Genomic DNA, 26683 nt, shown 5'->3' on the forward strand with positions numbered 1-26683 from the left:
TTCTCCTTCGCGTTGTTTCATACAGCGATAGGTCATCATAATCGGGGTCAAGTGATAATGACGCTGTGGAGTGGATAATAGACTTCAACTTTCGCTAATTAGCTATTAGCAAGCTGGCTATAGGGGAGAATGGTGTAGTAAAATGCAGAAGTGTTTTCTCGCCATCTGCTTGGATGCATATCAATGTTATCTCTTCTTCTTTGAAATCGGCGATTCTCAAAGTGGTACACAGGCTCCCTCTTGTGGTATATAAAAGAAACACCTAATAGTTCAACCTATATTTCACTAGCTCAAACCTTTCTCTCTTTTTTTTTTTTTAATCCAGAATGGAACATTAAATGGACAAAGCTCAGTTTTATTAAACTTTTGGATACAATATATTTGCATTTGAATTATTATTCATACTGTCAAAATTGTTAAACAGGGTGTGGATATTTGCCCCGCCCCCAGGCCCTCTCTTACATAGACAGTTTTGCTTGTGCTTTTGTTGTAAATACAGGTGCAGGTGGTTTCAACTGCAAACAAGAACCCTCCCCCCACCCCCCAGGTGACACAATGTCTGCCGGAGATAACGACAGTCTGGCATAGCCAAAACATCCCCGTCCCACCTGTCTTCCCTTCCCTCAAGGTCACAGCTGTCTTTTCGCCAGTTGCCGGCCTCCTTCTTTGTTTGCGTCAAACGCTCGCTTCCTCTTTTTGCGCGCGATAACGCCCTTGTAACATTTTATCTTCTCCCAGGAGCCAGAGAGCTGTTCGTGCAAATACGGATGCCTGGCCGATGAGCGTTTATATGACATGAACGGGAAATGTCATACGTCTAAATATACAGTAGGTATAAAAGTCTACACACCCTTATCACCTATCACCTTTGCAACTCAATTGAGAAAATGAGCGTATGAATCTTCCGTGGACATTTCAGGCAGCCCTTTTCCATTTTGTCTAAGGCTGTTTATGGAAAAATAGGTCTCGCGAAGAAACCGCTATGTTAATTCCCGTCGGGGGAACGAGCAAACAAGTTACTGCCCCTGTAAACTAAATGTCAAGCCCGGCGATTTAGTCGAATTAGAATATATATCTAACTCATTCAATCCCTAAGACATATTTTTATCTTTTTCGAGTCCAGACATTCCTTGGGAAAATTTTGCTTTCTAAAAAGGGGTGCTTGAGTCCAAAGAGTTTGAGAACCCCTGGTGTAGTAGACACATTTATATCAAAACCCGCCTACTTTTTTTTTCGTTTCTCGCTCACTTCCCCTCAGTGTTCTTTCCCTGATTTCCTTCTTTCTCCTATTTTGATCCTCTTATCTCATCTCTTGTCTTCCTGCAATTTCCTCTCGTCCATCCCTGAAAATCCTTCAGCGACGCTCTCATTCGCGGGGAGAAATAATTGCCGCCCTCGTGAGCGCGAGTGCCACCAGGCGTCCGAGACGCTCACAGATGGGATGATGAGTGCGGGGAGGATATGGAGGCTTGCTTCAATGTCACCCTGAAACCTAACACACTTCATCACTTGTCATCCTGTGATTCTTCCCTGGCCTATATTTCATGAGTACCTCGTAATAATCAAACGCCCGTCACGCAGACAGGTATAGGGCCATTTTTCCCCCCCTCCCTCTCTGGCGATACTGTCGGCTTTATGGATGTTCCGCAGCCTTGCACAATGACTCATCCAGAATCAAAAGCGCAACGGATATGTGAAGTTCATTTAAACGCGGGGACTGTCGCCGTCTGGTTCGGGTTACCTGGGAAATTCGTTTGTTTGAGGTCCCCCCTCGTTTTATCCCCTTCGAAACTGTGCGCCTCCAGCTCAATATAGGTGACAAAAGGGACAATGGCTGAGAAGGTCACTTAGTTCAATTATGCTCAACATTTACACACAGTGTTGGTTAAAAAAATCAAATAAAAAGGTGTTAAAAAACTGCTGACAGTGAAAAATGGAGTTAAGGACTGAACTTTTCTGAGGAAAAAGAAAATCTGCAAGTAATGGGCTCTTTTCAATTCATCTCTGAAATATGGCTCGGGTCCGCAACCTTTTTATCACCACGGGCCAGTCAAAGCTGCCCCCTCAAAACGTACAAAAGTGTACACAAATTACATTGATTACATCAATCATATAACTGAATTACAAATGCTATTCATGTCAATACCAAACGTTAATTAGACGTACTTATTACTTCACAACCTTTGCATATGTCAGTGCTATGCTAAATAAATTTAGACTAGAGCTAGCTCTCCATGTCGTTCCAAAGTTTAATAATCAAACATGGATGCCGCAGCACTCAGCTTTAAGCCTTTTTAAAAAAAACCCAAATAAGCTTTTATCATGTTTTCCCCCATCACCTTATCTTGTGGTTTTGCAACAAAAAAAACGATGGGAGTGAACATGATGAATAATCCATGTTTTTCCTATAAGATTCACATAAGATTGATGCAATTTTCAAGACATAGTTTGCATCTGTTCTTTGCTAAAACTCCTGATAAAGGGGAAAAGTGTATTAATGCACGGGTACAAAAGTAGAGGATTGATGCCCCATCTTCACTGTGAGGACTCCTCCTAAACAACATCAATTTGTGAAGCGTGTTCTTCACATCTCCTCAAAATCATTCCGCACGTACAAAAAAAATTGCTTTTGGATTCAGCTCCTCAGCAAAACACAGAGCGCCGTCTTGCAATTTACTCCACTGAATAAATCATTAACTCTGGCCTCATGCGGACGTTTCCACGCTTCTGCAACTACCGCATGTAGGGCGGAGGCATAACGTTTTTTTTGTTGTTGTTGTTGTTTTTTTTGGGGGGGGCACAAACTTTCTCTTAGAATTTTAATTTGGCACAGTGTCAGGGCAACCCCAGAGGAATACAATCCAGCTATTCATTTTTCTTCACTATTGTGTCCATTTTGTCTCAGCAAGAGACTCTCTCAGTAGGTCTTAGCAGCGTAGCTCCAATGAGTTAAAAGATATAGACCAAAAAACATGTCCACTCCATTTGATACACATGAATAGGATGTCTCTCTGGAGGATATATTGAAACGTAATATTAATCATGAGCTTCCTGCTTTGTTTTTGTGTAGGTTAATAAAGACTGTCTTCCTTCTTCTCATGCATTGAACTATTCCATCTTGTTGCTGTAGCGCGGCTGTCAGTGTCAGTTGAGGAAGCTACAGTAGAGATGAACAGGTGAGTGATACCAATGCTCTTTTTCAGCACAAAGGTAAGAGTATTCAAAAGGTCCAAACTATTTTCAATGTTAATCAATTGCAATTAAACGCTGAGGATGAAAAAAAAAATACATAGAAACGAGCAGCAAATGTAGGTTAAGCTCCCCAAAAACGTGGCATAGCCTCCAGCCACGTTGTGATCAAGCTCGAATCAACCACTACACAAAAACAAGAAGAAATCCATTCATCATTGATGACTCAGCCTGTGTGAAGATGACCCAAATAATCGTGCGGCGGCTCAACCAATCCAAAAGCTGCCGACACTCTCGATTATCATGTGCTTTCATAAAAGGGAAAAACGTGCATTGTACTTTGCTGATTTTGAACCTTTGAAAACGACTACCTAATGACGGCATCCAGGGAGCCAGTGCATGTTTTGTTCATAAGCTTTGAATCTGAAAAGTACCAAAACAAACAAAACAGCATTTTATATATATATATATATATATATATATATATATATATATATATATATATATATATATATATATATATATATATATATATAATATATATATATATATATATATATATCCCCATCTATACATATACAGTATATATATATATATATATATATATATATATATATATATATATATATATATATACTGTATATGTATAGATGGGGAGGGAGAGTAACTATTCAATAACAATAACAAACGAAATCACGCAGTCAAATTGTTTTCTTCCTTCATTTCATTTTTTGGCAGCTTTGCAGCGTTACATGATAGGGGCCTCGCATGCTTCATTAGTGTTTTTTCATAACCAATGGTTCCTATGGCAACCAAGGGCCGAGTAATGAGTCTGGGGCTCCCGTGAATATTGTCGAGCGGACTGTGTGTATGTGTGTGCAAGATGACCACGCGGCAAAGAAAAGATGGTTTGGATTAGGCTTTTTTTTAACTGTGACATTTTTGCCTGTAAAGTGTTTAGTTTTTGAGTGGAAGAAAAAAAAGAAAGAACCTCTGCCAAGGCTTATTCTTCTAATATTGTGTAATCCTGCTGGCAAACAAACAAGCACGGACATTTGTGGTATTAGCATATGAAAGAGAACGCCACCACCAATGTGTTGATGTTTAAAATATCAATCATGCAGCCATAAATATTACTGTATGAGTGAGGTAATAGCCCATGATCCTCATCACGTGTACATCGTGTAACCCAAGACGGAAATGCCCGCATTAACTCGCAGTCCATTTTCAGCATCTGGTCTTCCCCTTATTGAATAAGTACATTTATATATAGCAAGTCATGCTCACCAAATGCGTCGGTCCCGCTACTACATTATTACATTTAAAGCAGCGTAAAATGATTCGTTCAAACATTTTTATGAAAATAAAGTTTTATGAGTTGTCTGGCGCATATAATAAAGCAAGGCAAGTCAAGGGACGCTTTGTATGCATGAAAAAACAGCTGGCGACCTCAACGCTTTTCATCTTTTAAATGTGAATTCTAAGAACAACTGTATTGAATGCCACATTGTGCAGGAGGCCAGTGGAGTGAATCCGGAATTTAAACGACACGGTCTTTGTTTCCATGAATCAGCAGCAAATATTATGAGCCGGTAGAAGCCAGTGGAGTGAGGAAAGTGCAAGTACAGGAAACCGCAGTCAATGTCCTGCGTAATTTATGACGGAGGCTCTGTTTAGGAAGGCTATACATAACATAACCAGCATCTATTTTTACACCGAGACTCTTAAAACCAGTCTAATTTCAATATCAAAATGTCTCAAATAAGATATCGTCTTCACTAGGGTTCGTTGTTTAATCTGGCGATTATCTTGTCACTTGATCATCAATCATCTTCACCCCTTCACTTTATTCACTTTATTCAAAAGCAGGACATTCAAGTTGACAATAGAAAATATGATATTTTTATATATTTTTTAATTATTTGATTTCTTGGAATATTTTCAATAATTTATTTCAATATTAAACTGTTTTTGGACCACAAAAAGCTTAAAAATAGGTTAAATGTATTATTTTCAACATTTGTATTGTTTTTTTTAACTTAATGGAAATCAGTCTGGTTTAATGGATGACTAATTTCATAAGAATAATTGATGCTGGCTGCAATTTTGAAGGTATTATTTTCTGTTGTCCCGCTTTTGAATAACGGGGTGAGCAAACCAAAAGCACGTGGAAGTCACAGGGCAGACCCAAGCCTCAAACGAAGTCTCTTTACCCTAACAGGAAGTGAAGGCAATTGGCTGTTGGGCAGTGATGCAGACGTTCCAATTAGATTAGAAAAAGCCGGCGCACGCGCCAGTATAGGACTACGCGCAGAAATAACGAGGAAGGGAAGAACAAGGCCAGTAAGAGCCATTTCCTCTCCTGCTGAGTGGGCTAATTGGAAAGTAAAGTCGTTAATCTGCCACCAGGCTCTGGTTGCACCCTCTATAAACAGTCTGTGTGTGTGTGCGGATGTGTGTGTGTGTGTGTGTGTGGGCTCAAACGTTTTGTATGTCGACAACAGCTGTCTCTATCAATCAACACCAAGCAGGCATTTGCATTGGCCGACTGAGCCTGAAGTGTTTGACAGGGACGGGGGGGTACCAAGGCAGACGTGAGGAACCCGTTTCCATCCCTCTTGAGAAAAGAACCCCGAGGCGTCTACTCCGAACCCTCTTTTTTTCTTTTCCTCCCTGGTAGTCACGGATAGTTTGATATCACGTAGATAAGAGTCAACATCCCTGAGGCCGTTGCGGGCAACAGCCAGCAGAGATCTGTTTTAAACGGCCTCTTCGGGGGGGGGGGGGGTCCTATTGAGCAATCCATCATTTAGTTACCGTTATCTGCAGAGCGTTCAGCCGAGGTCTCGCGCCGATCAATATTTCACCACCGACTGTATTGAAGCAAACATGACTGTGTGGAGCTGATATAGAAGCTTTTGTCAAACTGTTTCGTGATCAGAATTAAGTCGGCATTGATGAAGAATCATTGGGCACTTCATTAGTTGCACCTCTGTCAAGCAGTGCAATTTGGAGGAAAAACATCCCGAACTTTTGTGAACGTGCACAACTCAATAAAGTACTTGCAAGTTAGGAACACTGTTGTGCTGTAAAAAAATAGTTAAATGTTTGTATAATGAACCTATAACTCAAAAGAGTTAACTAATGTCTGTGTGAGCACAATATCGCTCATGATCTGAGATATTTAAGGATACACGTTTTTTTTTACCATAGAAAAAGTGGGGTGTGTATTTGAAAGAGGTATCTATTCTTCATGATGACTAATTATTGCAGGGTGTCTATTATGCTGATGGCCGCTACTCGAAGGCAGTAATTACGGTATATTTGACTTCTTTGTGTAGCATAATAGTAGTCAGAAAAACTACTAGAGTGGAGGTTTTTTTTAATGTATTAGCCCTAAATAGGAGTACTTAGGTGATCCATTTTAAACACTGAGGAACGTGTCAAAACAGACAAGACGCCACAGCTGAGGATGAAGGCTCCGTCTGACTCAGCGGCGTCATCCCGCTCTCCGTTTGATCGCAGAGGAAGTATGGCGGCCCGCGGTTGCTTTATCGCCCTCATTAATTTCTTATCAGACACACGGCTGCAATAAATCCCCCGTTCTCCACCCTGCAGCTGAATTACAGAGAAGGCAATAACTTAGGAGGATGTGCTTTCAGCTTTACCAGTCCGGCAAATTCTTCATGTTGCCGACACTAACCGTTTCTGATTGAATGCGGCGGGCGAGCGTTTGTCTCGCTGACGGCCGCCGGTCGGTCAAGAGCGAGGATCTGGGGCGAGATGTGGTTCTTGCTCAGGGTTCAAAGGGCGACGGGATGCTATGCTATGATTGCCTGAGCTTTGAGCGGACGTGTCATTTTCAGTCCAGTGGCAAAATCTGTTTTTTAAATGGTATTAATTGGACATGAAAAATAATTAAGGGGCTGAAGAGGTCAAAAACGAATGTATTTTAGCATCTAAAAAAAGAATATCCTTAAAAAAGTCCTTAGGTGGCTGAAAGCCGCGTCTTGTGAGGCAAAGCTGCTTGTGAGTTTATATTTCCAGTTCAGTCGCTTTCCCAGTGATGTATAGCGTGGTAGCTTTCCCCTTCTATGAAGTCAAAGTCAAGCTACTGTAATGGCATTCTCCTCAAACTGGGCTTTGTGCATACTCTTGGCACGCCAACACGCCAAACTGGGTCGGCATTGTCAACTAGACATTAGCCCTTAGCCAAATGCACTGTGAATTGTGCCTCAGACAATATCTGCTAATAAAGGGACATTTGTCTGCTCTTTTGTCAGTCATTTTGACTGAGTTGTTTTGCCGATTGGAATGTATTTTTAAATTTTTCCGACATGATATACTGAATGTATTTTTTTAAAGTGTTTTAACAGCGGTTATTTACTTCACGCTTGCTTGCAGAAGACAGCAGGAAACAAGAGTCCTCATTGTGTGTACCGCACAACTTTGATGCAGAATTTATGCTCGGAGCAACAGCTGCTGCTGCGCTCTGTTTTCAATATTTTTTTCTTTATGTGCGTGTACAGTATCTTGAATAACCAGCGGGTCATTGGGGTTATGAACAACAGGAGGGATTTGCATTTGAGCCAAAAATAGGCAATGAAAAGTCAGAGGATTAGCAGAACATGCCGTAGCTTTACAGCTACATTTATTGATACGACATCAATAAATTGACTCAGTAGTGATTAATATCGTACTTGCAACAAGATGATCATTTTAAACAGCTCATAATATTTAACTTATTCACTGCCAGCCCAGTAAAAAATTGTATATAGCTGTATATTAGCAATGAAGAATCTAAAACCCTTAACATTTGTGACATCTGCAAATTTTATAGATGGATAGATCTAGCCATCCATCCATCCATCCAAGTGCACATTAAAACTCATCTCTTTGCGGCGCAGCCATTGAAGCCAAGAACCAATTTTATAGCACTTCAAAACAATGACGCTTGAATTGCACTTTTCACAGGGAATACCGACGCCGTTAATTCAATGAGTTCAATCATATCATTTCCCTCGCCGCGCCGCGCATTTTCACAATGGCCGCGCTGCCAGCGCCTGACCCGCAAAGCGACTTTTGAAATCATTTAAAAGTTCACATTCAACACACAAACGTGAGCGTCTTTGGAAGAAGGACACTTGCATACTCAGCGGACGTGAGCGCATGCGTGTAATTGCGCGAACGCTGAAGGAGGTAATTAACATTTCCCCGGCATCGACGGAGAACGCTCACGGCTAAAATGATCCGCCGGGACCTGCGAGGCTGTAACGATGATACTCCATTCGCATTGTCAGGATGGATGCACACATTTGCGGGCCCTCGTAACCTTGCCGCAAATGTTGCAATGTGGCCACACACCTGCACCTTGACGCCAACCGAAATAAATATTCGCTTCTCCGAGAAACAAATCAATCCAAGATGACAATCGCCATTAGTCACAGGGCGGGATAAGTGTTACCGCTCCAAATGTGATTCCCGCTCATATTATGTTCGCGAATCATTTTGCCGTTAAAAAAACGGAGCCTCCATCAAGGCCGTTTTTACCGGTTGTGATCTTGAGCCGCTCTTTTGTTCCCCATCGATCATCTTCTGTGATGAATGATTTAGAAGGTGACCTCGCCTCAACGTTTCAGCTTTTGCGCCCGACTGTCAAATCAATCTCCTCTCTGGCACCGGTTGCGATGCGGCCATTTATCTTGAATTGAAGTAAATAGCACTACAAAGAGCTTTGATTGGATTGGCTCTGATTTTTGCCCCACGTTTGACAGTTATTCAGACCGGCAGCACTATTGTACACGCTAAGCTGTACTATGGGTGCGATAAGCAACTTGTTGGGCCGCAAGTGCGGTCAAATACACAGCAGAATGCGCTGCCTGGCTGTAAAACACGCCGATAAACGTTGTGAGAAGGCTGAAGTTCCTTGTGGAAATATACAGTATGTCGCAGTGGTGGTTTCTACTGCTCAAAATCAAATATCAATCCAAATCAGTTCCAAAACATTATTATTTTCGGGACCAGTCGATCCACGGACTGGAACCGAGCCGCGGATCGGCGGTTGGGGACCTCTGATATAAACAACTCTACATTAGCCATATGCAGTATGTTTGAGTGGGAGTCCCGGGGGACGGACATAAGAGCTGGGACATGATTTAAATGCAGGTCGTCATGCAGCTTTCAAATTCCGCTTCCGTCTGCGTGCTTACTGGAAATCTTCCTGTTTTTCTCCCGCTGCCATCAAAGCCGGCCAAGAGCGCCGTTGCACCATGTGGGCACCGTAGGAGATTCCTCCGTGCATTAATTCACTTTTTAAAATGTCATTCAAGGGTTATATGTGCAATTCTTTTTGGTCTTTTCTCACCGGGACAAAAACTAAATGACAAGGCCACCGAGCTAATTGGATTGATGTTGGAATGTGTGTGTGGGCTTTATTTTCCTCCAACTAGTTCATTAGACTCAGATGCAGGACTTAATTAATTTCACTGATGACTAATTCAGGGTAGTGTGAATGACAATAAAAGGAATTGTGGTATTCGTGACAATGTTTTTTTTTTTTTCCCCTTTAAAAAGAGGTCGTTAATTCTCCTTCCAAAATATCTTTAATATGGCGTTAGAAAAATATTCAAATTATCGGGTTAACACAAATGGATAACCGAAAATTGGCAGGGTATGCTGTCCAAAGATAAAAATTTTGACTTGCCCCTTTTCTACCACTAAACTTTTTGAAGAACTTTTCAATTTCACCGCACTGCAGGACAGGAAATCCGTTTGGTTTATCATGATCACGTTGAAAAAAACTTTTATGAAAGACGAGCTCAGAAACCCAACACCGTCCGACAACGTCGCCGTTTTCATGCGCTTTTCACACCTGCTTAGAATAATCTATGCAACAATATCAGCCGTGCCTTAATCCAATCCCTTCGCTTTGGGCGCCCAATTAGACAGCTTAGCTGCCTTGAAGCTGACAATTTGCCATCCATGATGTGAAGATTTAAACTTGACTTTGCAATTTTTGTCAGAGCTTAGGACGTCTCACAGATGCTTCTGTCATTGTTTTGACTGTGCTGCATGCCAGACACAATAGTTTCAAAATAAAAATGAATTCATGTTTGCCAGAGCTCCCCCGCAAACCCATACTGTTTGCGAAGGAACTGTATAGTTTTCTTTTCAAATTAAGTGCAAATGAATTGGAACACAAAGTTATTTATTGCTGTGATATAGTGACTCCTTTTCCATCACTTTATATGGATGCACATCATCATAAGTACACTAGTCGACGCTAGCTAGTTGCAATCATGGCCGCCTACGGATTCTGCAGGCAAAAAGGTAGCGATAACCTGGTGTCATGCCTGTTTGCAACATAGTCAAAAGCGTGAATAAAAGCCGCCGGGTGAGCAATTCATCAGCGCTTTGAGCTGGCTAATAGCTTCGCTTTCAGCGGTAACCGAGGTCACTCTGCCACCTGTGGGCGTCCGTTAGCCTCTGCGCCGTCCTTCGGTGATGTCTTCTCAGCCACGAGAGATTTCCTATGCACCTCGGCCGTGTGAGCGGTGACATCACACCTCCCCTTTGGGAATGACACTTATGGGAACGCTCTCTCTCAGTGTGCTTTGGTTGCAAACTAGCCTGAAGGTTGTCATGATACATTAGCTTTATTATCACCACCTTTGTTTCCCCCCACCAATACTATAAACGCTATTGCATGCCGTGGAGTCTAAATTTGATTTAATGGAGCAGTTACTGCCGTCGCTGTGAAATGCCATTCAAACAAAGTGGGGGAATAAATTTGATGTCGTTAAAGTTATACGCTAGTCACTTGAGAAGCCTTACAATGCTCATTATCTTATTATAGATAGATAGATAGATAGATAGATAGATAGATAGATAGATAGATAGATAGATAGATAGATAGATAGATAGATAGATAGATAGATAGATAGATAGATAGATAGATATGTTTGAGGTTTTAATCCATTTTATTCATCTTCGTTGCTTAAGTTTCCCACTTCAGGGAAATTAAATGAAAACAGGAAGCTCAACCGAGGCGGTTTCGGATTAGCTTTCCTTTGTGCAGGCATTGTCTTTTAAAGTTACTTTTTCCATCCGTGCCCTGCCATTTTTCAGAGATGTGGAAGCATGCGCCGATGCATGAAATTGTCAAATCACTAATGACATTTCCCTTGCATAATGGCGGGTCTGGAATTGGTACTTACACCTGGGTGTGCTTTGATTGAAGAGCATATTACATGTGTGTGTGGGTGTGTGTGTGTGTGTGTGCCGGGGCGACAGTTGGGGCACGCCAGAGGACACGCTTCCACCATTTTTCAATTTCTGGGAGCCAGCCTGCCAAATGTACTTAGTGCAGGTTATAAATTTGATTGGATGGATAAGCATGTCTCGTTTTTAATGCCGCCTTTTATGACGCGTCCTTGACTTTTCCCCTCGGCTTTCTGTTTCCCTCTCCTTTCAGCTCTTATTTTTGCATGCGTGTGATCGGAAATATTTATCCTTAGTGAAGCCATACATTCATCTATTTCATTATCATTAAAATAATTATTCATTTGACTTTTTTGGGTCCAATAAATGTACGTCTAAAGCAAAAACGGGTTTTCCAGACATTTTTTTTTTTTGTTTGAGCACAGTTTTGCTTTGCCATCTGTTTGGCAGCGGATGACAGTTGCTTCCGCTGGAACAAAAGGAGCCTTTGTCGCTGGCTCATTATTTGGATTAAATTAATTAGGCAATTAGTTTAAGAAACATATGGGCAACAACATAATACATAATACCAAATTGATTCAAAAAGAGCAACTATTCCATATCTGCTGGTCGCATCATATTGATATAGTTCCAGATCCGATCCAGATAACATCTCAACATGAATGTGCCTTGATAATGTTAAATAATTGCTAATTGTTTGCTTTTTTTACTGTGTTCTAATTTATGTTGCTGACATATGGGCCATGTAAATGAACAAAAGTGCCAAATAGAACAGTAAACAGGTCTAAAAATGGCTACAGACTATAACAGTTCCACGCACCATAATATAATTAACTGTTGCTATTTTAGACACGGCATTGGCATGTGTCCCTTCCACACAATCATTTATTTGACTACGCGTTTGTATATTGCATTGTGTGTATTTGCACTTTCTACTAATATTCTTTCGCCATGCATGCAAGTGAGGAGAATAGCCGCATTGTCCCCTGGGACACTCTTGGGGTCGCCCGGGGCCTTGTCGTCCAGCGAGGCCGCTTTCAAAGGGGGAGACTCACTTCACGCAAATAATAATAATTAGGATACCCAGACTTGGACCATCTGGTATAAGTCTTTCCAAGCTTCGGTCACACGTGTCCCCGCTGTGCAAAGTGGGCCTCAAACCTCGGCCATGTGCGGAAAATGTGCTATTTACAGCTACTACTAGTTTGTGAAGGGTCCAACCGGAGAATAGATGCAATAAATAGAAGTTCAATTTGTTTTGTAATTCATGAACTTTGTTTAGAAAAAAAAAAAATGCAATGCCGTTTAAAATAATTCATAGTCTGGCATAAAATTGTTATTATCTGTTCAGGCAATGCTTAAAAATAGCATAATCGTGTTGTTAATAGTAATAAAAATTAATCAGCCTGCTGTTAGAAAGAATATAACACTTTAAGGAGCAGTAATGCTAATGCATCCTGCACATCTCTTTAACTGTTACACACAAAAATATAATTAAGCACAAATATTGTATCGCATAGCACCCAGCTTTTAATCAAAAGCCTCAGTATATGGCCGCTAATCAGCTAGCATAGTAAGCTACATTGTCACTCTATGCTGTGAGATGGTTCATCAATTCAATTGGCCAATGGATAACACCATAATAGGTTTACTTTTAACACTGCAAAACCCTCTTGCAACACTTTGCGCTGGTTTGTGGTCACTTTGTGGAATAGCCAAATCACAGGAGATGCGCCACTAAAACAGATTGAGAATAACTGTTATGCAGAACTGGAAAAGTATGTTTTCTTTTCAAATTAAGAGCAAATAAATTGGAACATGGGGCAATTATTTGCCGAATTGTATTTTTGAGTTGAAAAACCACCACAAATGTAGTTTGAGCAGAATATCCGGATGCATAAGTGCGATATAATCCAACATTTAATGGAATCAAACATCGCTTTTGCTGAAAAAAATGTCATTAATGCAAAAAACTCCTATTTTCATAAAAAAAAATAATAATCATTGCCCACACATAAAGCTTTTATATTTGGCCATAGCGGCGAGTGAGGGCTTCCCTTGAGTCTCTCATCCCCGACTGAAAGATGCTTCTGATAAAAGTGGATCAATATGACACTGATGGTGTTTTATGACAGCAATAAGACTCCTTTGGCCTATCTCTCAACTGGCCAAATGCCCAGTCATGGCGTACTGCAGTCTGTACAAGTCAAGCCGGCACTTGTGACAAATGGAATTTCTGTGTTTTGCAATGCTTAAGCTGTTTTTCCCCCCTTCTATCGCCACGCTGACCTAAAAACACAGCGCCGTTTCCTTCCCTCCGTGCCACATCTTTCAGATACGTAATGAATAATGGATTGCACTTAGATCTTGTCTAATTCATCTCCCGGCGACTTTGAGTACGCACACGCGAGTGGATTAGTCGTGAATGCAAAGTGCTTTTCGTAATGCGCCGCTTCTGCGTTTGACTTTCGTCCGCTAAGCCTTCGTCAAGTGGGCCGTTAAACAGCAAAAGGTCACCGGTGAAAGTGTTTGGTAACTTTGCTTCATTTGGGCTTCTTACCGGTTTTTCAAAGGATGTAAAATGTCAAAGAAATAAAACGCTCAGGTATTATATACCTGAGGGGGGTGCAGCACCGTCCTTCTTCAATACAAAACGTAATATCAACAGCGCCAAAAAACTAAATTCGAGACAAACAAAGCACAAATGAATTAACTGTTAAAAAATAAACTAAATCAGCATTATTTCAACCCATGCGGCCCGGTACCAGTCGGTTGGGGACCTCTACATTATATGGTTGTGGATTTTTTTTACATTATATATTTTTTAGTGTGTTTATTTATCAAAATAGCCGCGCATATTTTTTTTAAGGTCCGGTTGTTATCGGAAAAGCTCACGTCTGATCTTTAATTTCACAGCTAGTTAGCCTTTATTTGCTAATCTAAAAACGATCACCAGTGAATTTTCCCCAAACTTAATTTTTGTCTTCGCTCCCAGCTTGTTAGATCTTCGCTCGGTTTGCGTCATTCTACTTCGAGGAAGCCATCTGTCAGCTCGATTATATCAAATCCGTTTTCTGTTTTTGGCTGAGCGTGTTCTATTTCAGCCTGGCTGCTAATACGCGAGGGACAAACTGCAACTTGCTGCTAAAAAACTGATATTACGACCGGCGTTTAAGTGAGAAGGCAAGAAAAAGAAAAAAAAAAAAACTCCCATGCTGTCAGCTGCACAACTATTTCCCCATTTGCAGTTGACAGCAAATCAGATATTCCCTTTGCATGAAAGGGGAAAACTTCAATAGTCTGTTAGACAGTCGGGCAAGCAGCACTTCTCTCCTGGCTGCTTCACTTTCCTGCAGAGAACTCACAGTTTCTTTTTCACTGTCCAAACAAGAGCACATTCAGTGCCCTACAAGGGCAGCCAATCACAGTTGGCACATAAGCTGTCCTATGTAGGTGGCCGCAAGGTTCTGGTGACATCCGTGCAAGTTATGTCTGACCTTGGAGAGATTTTAGCTACAATAGAGTGCTCAGAATGTGTACATATTTGAAAAATGATTATTCGTTTGCTCGCAAACTTCAGATCCCACCCTCCGTAATGTTATTAGGTGGCACAGATATGCCCATGTGGATCGGCACAGTGAGGCCATTGAGCCTCTCCGGTACCAAAAGAGCCTTTTTAATTGCACATTTGATGGATGAGCAGACTTGGCAGGGTAATGTACAATATATACAAGCAATTAGTCACATTAGCCACAACACATCCCCTCACCTTGAAGACGTCCTGAGTGTATCGCTCGTCATCAGAGTACGCATTGCCAAGAGTCGATGCAGCCTTTCAGGGTGGCAGGCAGGCCCAACCTGGGAAACTCAAATAGTCACGTGGTCAGAGACAGATTAATAAAATAAAAATCTCCAAGCCCTTTCAGACTACCTGGAAAATAATGAGATCGGACTCTTAGAGCTTCTTCTGCTCTTAAGCGATATCAGCAGACAGTTTCCCGTTCCCCCGTGACAATTTTTGTCTCATGGGCATAAGGGAAATATTCCGCGTCCTTGAGCTCAACTGTGAAGTTTGATAAGATGCTTGAGTGCCCAACCAAAATCTTTTTTTAAATGCAGGTTTTTTTTAGGTTAACTTTTTTAGACCTGAAGCACAATGCTAAAAGTTATCAAGTAAGCTAACATCTCGGCCAAATTAGCATTTAAAACGTTTTTTTTTTTTGGCAGCTACAAACTTCTTGATGGCTTCGACAGATGCTCAAGTGAACACTACGCACAAGATAAACTGATTGTCGTCGGCCATTTTGCTTCACAATACAACGCCAATGAATTCAGACAGAACAGTCACAACATTCATCACACTGGGGAACTTCATTACCCTCAATATCCTCAGCGGTTGCGGTGCTTTTAAACTCCGTTGCGTAGAGGTCAGGCACTTGAACGTTGCAGCCCTGAGCTGTCAGAACCTTCACGGCAGAATCTTTGGTCGGAGAATTGAAAGAGCTCGGTTCTGGTGGGCATACACGATAAGCACCTTTGGGTGGGTGGATGCAAAAAAAAAAAATGACATTAATATATGGGCATAGATCTCTCTATATATATATGTAGGCCAAATTTCTTGTTGATTAATAGGGCCAAATGATTCAACAAGCGGACTTTTGCGGTGTGGAGTTATAACAAGCAGGTACAAATGCCACATAGTGTCAGTAGTCCCACTCGACTACACGCATTCATGTCGCCGCCGACAGCGCGAGGTGAGCACCTGTCAAAACTCTCTGACAACGTAATAGAAAGCTCCGCCACGTTAATAGGCGCGGCAATAATTAGAGCCCAAAGTGGCAGGCAATTAGCAGACTGTCAAGTGACGTAACAAGCTTTTATTTTCTATATTGGAGGATTTTGTAGTATTTGGATGTTTTCATTTTCAACCAAGTCAAGTCACTCCACCCATAATGCATTTGTCAGCAGTGCTGTGATGTCCGCTATTTGGGTAATTTGTTTCGAGGGATTAGTGGCAGATGTAAGGGTTGGAATGGTTGCGCTTTCATGATCTAATGTGGTCTAAACCCATGGGAAAAAAATATGCAAATTCGGACCGGGCGTGTGCGTGTGGCTAATGCCATTTAGAAAATGATAGCGCTTACATTTCATTTCCATCAGCTAATGCCTAGCCATACAAAGTCATCTTAGACTTCCAAAGTTAATTACCCCTGTTTTAGGGGGTACTTCGACTTATATTGAAAACTGTTTTCAAGAACTCTTTTCTCTCATGTTCTCCTCTCTCATTTGATCTTCGTATTGTGTATTTCTATTCTTTAAAATTTGACGGGCGGCGCGTAAAATGCCCTCCATTTCTGGAACGACCCGCGTATTAATCACTGCTCCTGTCATGTGGCTTTTGCATTTTCAGTCCAACTCTTTGAGCATCCGTTGCCAAAAGTCAGCATTTGATCCGTGCCGAGCCAAAGCAAGACCAAACATCCAATCAAGCGAGTGAACTGACTCATCTGCCGCTGTTTGTTTTTTCACTTGAAGGCGCTTCTCAATTTCTCTACTCCCAGAGAGCATTTGGCTGAGACTTCAGAGAGGTACTCACATTATCAAAGAAACGCAGTATTCCCTGCTATTTCCTCAAAGAGAATAGCAAAGTTGCGCTCCGTCTTGCGCAGCTTGCAAACCTCTTTGTTAGCAGATTCGACTACGCCATCTTATCCCAACACGGCGGGTCGGTCGTTGGTCTGCGTTTTAATTGTTTCCTCAGGCTTTGGATTGGCTCTCACTTCGTTTAGAGGAAAACCTATTTTGATGGCTTGGATGCGAGGTTTTTTTGTTGTTGTTTTTTTGTAGATACTGCTTGAGGGTCCATTAAAAGGCACTCCACCAATTTGCCCTATTAGCTAACTTGAATTGGGAATGCATCTGTCCCTTTTATGTCGTGTTTATCCTAATTTTGTAAGACGGAGCCTATCCAAGGTGTATTGATCAGAATTTCTATATTTTATAGTCAGCATTAAGTTTACAATAGTTACTAGGTCCTTTACTCAGCATCTTCTTTCATATTATATCTAATAGAAATATGTGTACATTGTTTTTTCACTTGAAGGCGCTTTTCAAATTTAGTTGGGTGATCATAGGACCTTCCTAGTGAAAAATCCCCGGACACTCGCCGGTTAAAATTCAGCCAGAGTGTTATTTATTTTTTATTTTTTTTTAAATGTTTGCCCTTCTCAGCTCCACTCCACTGTGACCCTCCATGTAATCTGAGCCGCTTCCAGAAAGCTCACGGCTGCCGTACATGCGGTTGCCACGGAAACCGCAACACTCAAAAGGTTCCAGAAAAACCTTTGTTTTATGAAATAGCTTCAAAGAATGACAAATAGCGCGTGGGCGTCTGGCCTGAATTTTCCATCAGGTTTTGATTTTTTTCTCCTTCCCCCCCCGCAAAAATATTCACTGGGCGTCTGTTTTTGAAAAGGCACAGACTGTTTAAATTGAGAACAAGGTTTTTCGCGACTTCCCTTGGTCCTTTATTACCTTTGAAGACTGTCACATTATTATTCCAAAACATATTCCAGAAGCTTTGCTCCTGCAGTTCTTTTTATCTTTGCCTGAAGAGTCCGGGCCGAGCTGTTCGTCCGTGCCTGTCAGTAACTCTTTTTGTCTTCTTCAGTGAATAAAACAAAGGGAGGGGGGAAAAAAGAAGACAATTTGCTTTTGTTTGACAGCTTTGAATGTGTCTTGTCATCGGCGTTGTGACAGAGGAAGACATTGAAAAGTCTGTTGAGGGAAGAAACAAAGCAACCAATTATGCCAGTGCTTCTCAATTATCTTTTGCAAAGCCCCCTCCCAGGAAAGAGAACACCTTTACCCCCCCCCCACTTAATGGGCTCACTCTAAAAATGATTATCGTCGATAAAAGTTGCATAGGTATACTTAAAATTGTGTCCTGCAATATAAATTAACTCAAAAGAACTGTAAACTACTTTTTACAATGTTTATAGAGGTTCCAGGTTAGTCTAAATCTGAAAAAAAAAACAAGCGCATCAAAGTGCCTGAAGATTATGCCAGTCCTTATTTTATTGCAATTACATTGCAAAAACCAAAGCCTTTGGTTGCCCGATATTAAAACTTTGGCCCGACATGCATTTTAACGCTCCCTACTCAGCGATGGCCGTCAACAGGCCAAGACGAGGCTCAATAAGCATGCAAGTATTTCCAAATGATGTAATTGCTTCCTGACTAAAGTGATGCACCGCAAACAAATTTCCTACCCCAAGTATGGACTTGCAACTAAATGGACTGAGAAACATTCATGTGTGTCCAGCGTATTTACACAGATGAGCACCCTGGCAATTAATAGAACTCTCAGAGCTCGTGAGGTTGGAGGTGAAAAAAAACAACACTTTATGGAGTGGACATTTTGGTAGAGTGCTAAGGTGACTCATTGTTATGCACACGGGCGCCCCTACTTTTTTTTTTAATTAACACCGCATCGGAACGCAGCTTGCATTCAAACCCGGGGCCGCATCCCCTCGCCGCCGCTTTTTTGTCATCGGGCAAGAGTGATGCAACTTGTGCAATTTTATGATCCGCCGAATGCAATTACAAGACCTGTCAGGAGTTTGGGACGCCTTTTTGTCCGTGATGTATGCACCGCGCGCGTTCACTCCCCCCTGAGATAATATTGTATATACACATTCTGTCACCGTGGCACGCATGTCGGAGACTGCTGATGCATGTACTGTGGGTGCTTAGGAGTTAGCCAGATATTCACAATATATGGAAATGTATTCTATATACGAACATATGCATTTTTCATACGGGTGCGCGCCCTGTATCTTGTTCGTTAGGGACTCGGACAATGTTTCACTTGGACAGAAATGGATCGGAACATGCCCGGGGATTGACCGATGCATTTTAATGTCTATCTCAAAGCCTCGCCATTGACTGGTGAACATCCAAAAATGTTTTGCGCGAATAAGGGAGGACCTGGATGAAAAAAATAGTAGAAGATACTAGATAGTTTGTAAACCACAGAACGGCACCACGAGAAAGAAATTTTGTTGTTGTTTTTGCTCGTAATTTTCCCCATCGTGCCATTTTGCTCACTGTTTACAACCGGCTCTCTGACGACTATCGCCGTCAATGGCAGTGAATGAGTTAATAACGGATGACAACCGTGGCCGGCTTGAAAATCAATTGTCAAAAAGGTCACCAACAAGCAACGTTTCAAGGCCACTCTTTATTTTTGCTGTCGCGTCCCCGAGAGGGGCGGGGGGGGTCGCGCGCCGCTAACCTTCCGTGACAGCCCTCCATCAAACTTCCACACGGATCTCATTAAAGTCGGCGAGCGTTGAGTGGTTTATTCCGACCATCCCCATACCTGCGAAACTTTCCTGAGGCCGTTGCTATGGAAACTGTTTGATAGGAGATAGTTTGGAGTCGAATTCTCCTTTTCCCGTTCGCCCACACGTCACTCAATCCCAGGAGAGGGAGCCGTGGGGGCAAATGTGGGCGCAAACTTTCTGAGCCGAGTCCAATATCCGCCGGCAGCGTGGAGGTAGGGAGGACGGGCGCAGGTGTGTGTCTGTCGTTCCTCTTTCACGCAATATGAGGTGTGAAGAGACTTGGGAACAGAGTTGCTCCACTGCTGCCAATTGCTCCCCACCTTTCTAGTGGCAGCTTTCTTTTGCAAATGTGAAAACCAGCCAGGATGAGCAGCACTGTCACTTTTCACGCTTATCCTCGCTGTGGCATTTTACAATCAACAAAATACATTCATGCCTGTTTGCCAGTGTAGGATTTCACTGTGATTTTCACTCAAGAAACACTTGAGTTCAAAATACGAGAGCATTTACGTTCATCTTCATTTGCTTGTTCAATCAATCAAATATGCAGTACAGCGGCTATAAAAAGTGTACACACCCCTGCTTAAAATGCCAAGATTTGATTGTGATAACATCCTGTGTCCACTACAGTGAACATTTGTCTTTGCTCACTATCTTTTGACACATTTAATATACCCTCCTAATTCATGCTGTGCTCATTAGCGGACATCCCGTCCTTCTTAACGATGTCCTGTCTGATTGGCCGCGATGCGATTAGCTTTGCTCTCATGCTGAAACAATGTGGACGGAACAGTGGACACATGAGTCGGCTGGATCCTTGATCCTCCTGTTTTGACTCTGGGGGCCACGGAAGCCTTCTTGAACATCTGAACTTTATTTGGCGTTAACTCATTCAATGCCAGGGACGTTAATTAGAGGCACATTCAATGTTGCCATGTGTGTGCGCTCTCATTTTTGGGTAATTCTAAACATGCAATAATGAGAGGGTGTGCACACTTTTGCAACCACATCATATAATTTCTTCAGCCATATGGACTATCTGCAAAAAAAAAAAATCATGAAAGTTTTGATTTCATTGTAGTCATTTTTATTCTCATATTTTTTTTCTCTCTATCTTTTTGGGACACAGGCATGTCCTTTTGAAAACATTGTTCTTGTCCAATAGATAAACACCTTGCTTTCCCTTTCTTTACCAGCGCTATGATACATCATCTTTCTCACCCTTAGTCATAACGTTGCCAGTTTGGACCTAAAGATAGGAGAACTGGCGAAAAAAAAAGAAGGAAAGAACAGTTGTGCAAGCTTTATGTGTATATATATTTCCCTGCATGTACTGACTTTGCGCATGACTTTGTTGTGCCGCAATCCATTACGTCGGACAGATGGCGCGTTTTCTGCCCGAGTAGATTGATCTGTCTTTTAAATGCATGACTGTAACAAATTCAACCAGGCGGGGGTTTGACATTGTGGCGTTCTCGTCTTATATTTCCCACCAGTATAATGTCTGGGCTCCCAGCAATGTGTGAATGCGCTGTGAACATATTGAATGACAACATAATAGTGCGGCGGGTTAGCTTTTGAAAAGCGGGCGACTTTACTGAAATGATGATCCTTTACAATGTATCGCATATCCGCCAAAACATTTTGAAGGCGGCGTTGTGACAATAAAATATCATTAATGTGTTTGAGCGAGCTGTAACTCGATGAGAGAGGGGAGGCCTCGGTTACCTTCGCTTCCCGTTTTAAGGAAAGATCAGGTAGCTGTGGTGTGAGCAGGATCTGCGGATGGTTGGTTGGCTGCGGGAAATGGGGGGGGGGGTTTACTCCCCCTGAGGGGAGTCCTCCCCTGTGCGCTGAGAGATGTGTCGGAGAATTGGGACAAAGAAACGCGGCGTGTTTCCGCGCTCTTCGAATGAAGCCGTTTTGAAGGGGCGGCCCGATGTCGTTCATATCTCGTAGATAGCGCATCAAGTACGGGAGGGTTTGAATGCACTTTGACGTCACTCACCCTTGGGACAACACAAACACAATCATCGGACGGTCCTTGTGATGCTCGTTTTCGGGGAGCCTCAAAGAGTCGACGCAGGCGAGCCGCCTCTGTGCTGATGCAGGACAATATAATATGCTTTGATAGATGCTCAAGGCTGAAGTCCAAAGAAAAGGCTTACATGCACTGCAGCACACTCGCTACTTTTGGAAGCAAGAGGCGCGACCAGACACATACTGGATTTTTACTCACCCGTAGCTCAGCATGACGATGATATACTGCCGTGGAAAATAAGAGCAGGGCCGTCCCCGTTTTTGCAATTTGCCTGAAATTCCAAATGCAAAATATTGTCATTGACAGCAGAAAAAGAAAAACAATGATTCCAAAGAAGGCTTTTTTCCACCCCAAATCTCTCTAATGTTGTTTTTGTAGCAGCGGCTATTGCTTTTTAAAGAAAACCAATGTTTGCTTGGCATGATTTATTTGGCTCCAGTCAGGTGTGAAAATGTGTAGGGTATTTATAGGCGGACATCTTGTTTTGCATCTGAAGTGTGAATAGTTCCCGTTTTCTACTCATTGTGCGCCATTTGAAGAAAAGATCAAACTTTAATACCTAAAAATTTGAAGATATGCAATGAAGCTGTAGTGTTTTTTTCTGTGGAGCGCAAATGATATTTCCTAATGTTCAATCTTAAGTGTTAAAAACGTCAAACTTGTTCCTAGAATGCTACAGGGTGTTAATGAGCCTACCCCGTTGCATAGCAAATAGTTATCGTTTATAGTTATTTAGTTTGCAAGTATGTGCTTGCAAATACATTTGCAAATGTGTTTGAATGTATTTTTAGATAGGTTTGGACATACTTGCAAATGCGTTGGAATATCATCTAGCATCATAGCAAAATATGCTATTTTTTTCATTGTTTAGCTCACAAGTATCCGATCTAAAAGCGATTTGGAAATATGCTTGAACGTACTTGTAAATATGTTCAAATGGATTTAAATATACCCTAACACACCTGTAAATATGTACAAACAATTTTGTACAAACATCGCCTGCTCCATGCGTCGTATGAAAGAAATCCTGCAAAAAAGGTAAACAAACAAGTTCTATCAAATCCATCCGTCACTTTAATTCAAATGCACTTTAAAAGCCTTCTAGGTAGATACGACAAGTGCACAGCCTTTTTCTTGCTTCAAATTTCCTGTTTGTCCCTCTCAGTGGTCCTTATTGATGGCAGAAAAAAAAAACTGAGTTCTGCAAGGACAACGTTTCAAAAACAAGCACCATTAGCAACCGCCTAAGCCGCAGCTCAGAGGTGAAAACAATCCAGTTGTAGTCACTCGGGGGTACACTCAGGGATCAATGCGTACGGCATCGCGGGGTTAATTTATTGGGCTCTTCTTGAGCCCCGGGAACCTCATCCTGATAACCAAGCGGTGATGAAAGTGCACCTGGCCGACCTTAAATGTTACGGCGCCGCTCAGCACGCGCGGCCCCCGCGGGCCGCCGCTTTTATGGACCTTGAAATAAAGTTAGTTTATTAGGCCATCTCCTCTTTATGTGCGATAATCAGCGAGTGCTCAGTGCAGCTGCAGAATTTCAATACGGGATCTGGAGAGCACATAAGTTGTAAACGGAAGCTCAGCATCCTGCGGCTGCTTGTGAAATTCAAGCCGGTATCCACGATACCTATCCGATATTCCGTCTAGCAACTCTGCTGTATAATACTTATCATTTGTAATGTGTACTGTTGTTGCTTTAAGTAGACAGATAGGCAAAGTTATTTCAAACTTGAATGACAAAGCGTGCTAACATACGTGGTGTAATGAGTTTTTGTTAGCGCAATAACATTTTCACTGCAGGCAGTAGAAAATAACAGCCTAATGAAATGCTTTAAAATATGCGCAGGGATAGCATAGCTTGGGAATGCGCAAATGATATCAGATGGCTAAACCTTAATTGAACCAACAAGCAGTTATTTTCTCGCCATCGACATAATTATTCTTCTTTACATGGGGACAACGTTCAGAAGAACAACGTTCGCAGTGATTTATGAGCAAATAGCATTGTAGTCTGCCTTTTTAGTTTGCGCTAATAGATCTCGGGACACAGCTGGTTCAGTATAGGATGGAAAAAGTGCTATATCAATTATATGTTAAATCTCTTGAGAATATACAGAAGCCTGCAAGGTTCTTGAAACAGAAACTCCTGAAAATTAAACTTGAGTGATTGGAACGCTTCTTTCTAAATTGATTGGGGAAGTTGTAAATGAGTGCTGTTGTTTCAAATATGTTTTTTTTTTATGATCACAAATACACGAAGCAGCTTTAAACAGACTGTTGAAAACTTCATTGAAATGTTTGATAGTACTTCAACTTCTAAATGTCATTTTTAATTCATTCACAATTCTTTTGCATACCACCAGAGGGTGACAATGTGAATTACATATAACTTGTGTAATATGTACTGTATAATGTGTAAAAAAGAAACAAAACAAACACGTGTAAATTGTAAAATAGCTTTATTATTGCAAATGTGGCAATGATTGTAACTATGTAACTATTTTAATACAACTGTCTAGTTCGGTAATTTGCATATCTTGGGGTAACTGAAGCCTCAATTGGACAAGTGGTGTCAAATTCATTTGATCTTGCAGGCCGCATAGAGAAAAATCATTTTATGTAACTTAAAACAACACCTTCAGCTTTATGATTCTTTGAATACTGTCAAAAATCCACAACATCATCATTGCTCATAAAACATTACCATGTTAGACCCATTTTCGGGCCAGAAACGGCCCGCCGGCCATATTTTGACACCGCCGAACTTGACCAAAGAAACCACATTGCATTTCTGTAGTCTCAACCACTTTTTGGCTCCTCAATGTTGCCAATGCTGCGGCATTCCTGGTTTATCGAGTTTATTCCCATAGAAAGTCTCCAGCTGTGAAACGCGCCGCCATTTTGAAAGCTTAGTAAATCCCCAGGTGGTCCCAGAAGTCACACACATGGCTCCTGGTCCCCACTTGCGCATGTGAGCGCACCGTCAAGTTCATGACCAGCCAGCCGCTGGTATCGGAATAGCGCGGCCACACGGGCAGACGTTGCTCCCGGCAGAAGGCGGTCTGACGGACCCGTGAGGACGGGTCGCCCGCGTGGGCGAAGGCGCCCCAGTAACACAGCATCCGGTTGGACAGCAGCTTCTCGGACGGATTCATGGTGAAGTTCGCCACGGGGGCCGAGTCAAAGACGAACGGCAGCTCGGCGCCGTGGCAGACATGCCGGAAGCAGAAGGTCAGGCCGGACCAGACGCGGGGGTCGGAGGGCACGTGGTCAAATACGTACATCCACGCTTGGCTTCCCGCTTCGGTGCCGGCCCGCGCCGACCTCCGCGATGGACACAGAAAGACGAAGTCTGTGACAATCTGGCGTGAGGAGAAGACCGCAGATATGGTTCATTTACAACCTTGAATTTTGCAGGAATATTTTTCTGGATTATCTGTAATATTCTAGATTTTTTATTAGAGCTCAGACTCAACCGTTTTTTCATCAAAGCTTCCTTTGTGAGTCAACATCTTGTGTATTTTTGTATAGCACCAAATGATTACTGCCACATTTAAATAATAAACTCAGGCAGTGCAGCAGGAACTATTTTTATGCTACGTTACAAAATGAAAAATCTTATTCAGCAGCAGCCATCCAGTGACGGTACCCCTGGGGTTATATAACGGCACTTGACGGGGTTCATGAGATTTCACCAGCTGTGCTGCAGGTATCAGCAAATCTTTTTTAAATGCCATGACAGGAACAATAATGTATTTTCAAATTAAGAGCAAATTTATTAGAACATTACGCAAACTATTATATAGTATAAAATATATAATATAGCAGAATATAGCTACTAAAACAGATGATGTTAAGACAATCTATCTTCCAAAGGTTATGAAATCAGACAGGCACACACAGGAAAAAATTTTCATTTGAAAAATGGTTGCGAACCACTGCTTTACAAAACTGGAACCTGCACCCACACAGAGATTCACACACCTACGGATTCACCTTATCTTCACACTTTCATTCTGGGTTTAAACATTTCTCCTTATGATGAAGTTATGTAACATAAAAAAGTCGCGCTTGTGTAAATATATTTACAGTTTTTCTCTACCGCTTTGCAATATGTGTCCAAATTTTGCTGATCCAATTCCATCTGGTTTGCAGGCAGAAGTGGTGGAAGGAGGGGAAAAAAAAAAGAAATGCTGAGCTCTCAACATCAACCTCCTGTGTGGCAAACTGGCTGACATTTATGCCGACCTCTCCCCACATTCTCCGGAGAAGTGCCCTTTATCAAGACATGTAAGTGTGTGCGCATGTGTGAGTGTGTGTTCCAGCTGCGGCCCCAACTGTCGGTGAATACTAAACACGAGCAAAAGCATCACCTCTTCACCTCGCTGCCCTCCCCGAGGCGTGCACCTTGAACTTTCATTGAGATCGCGGAATGGGGAAAAAAAATATCCAGCAGCCTTCTAAATTCCATTCTACTTTCTTTTGTAAAACAGGAAAAAGGGGAGAAATGTTCTCTCTCATTCAGAGTAAAAAGGAAATCGGTTACATTTTGGTAGAGAAATTGCATCCCAAATGACAATGTGCATTTGGTCCAGTTTATTTGCTCTTAATTTGAAAACAAAAATGTATTCTTCCATAAAATGCATGAAGTTAGATTTGCAGCTACTTGAGAAAAACTTTTAGAATCTCACCCCCGAAATTGTCTTCACATAACCCGAGCTTTTCTCGTACCACCATTTGAGGCCTCTGTAAAACTACTCTATCAAACTATATCGAATAAACGCTCAAACGGCTTTCCGTAGAGGCCCATTATTTCATTAATTGCTGGACTTTTGGGTGGTGTGACCTTTTTTCCTGAATGAATAACAGCCCTGCA

The 26683-nt window shown here is 41.9% G+C and overlaps 1 long non-coding RNA gene across 1 annotated transcript; it reads left to right on the forward strand.

The window, feature by feature from the left end:
- Positions 1-690: 690 nt before the first annotated feature.
- On the forward strand, positions 691-26081 carry LOC148405430 (uncharacterized). Its single transcript, XR_015864289.1, has 3 exons — positions 691-828; positions 3071-3176; positions 25963-26081. It is a non-coding gene; the product is annotated as an uncharacterized LOC148405430 (long non-coding RNA).
- Positions 26082-26683: the final 602 nt, after the last annotated feature.

This window comes from Hippichthys cyanospilos, chromosome 22, assembly GCF_059441005.1.
Source record: "Hippichthys cyanospilos isolate Australia breed blue-spotted pipefish chromosome 22, RoL_Hcya_1.0, whole genome shotgun sequence".
NCBI classification, from domain to species: Eukaryota; Metazoa; Chordata; class Actinopteri; order Syngnathiformes; family Syngnathidae; genus Hippichthys; species Hippichthys cyanospilos.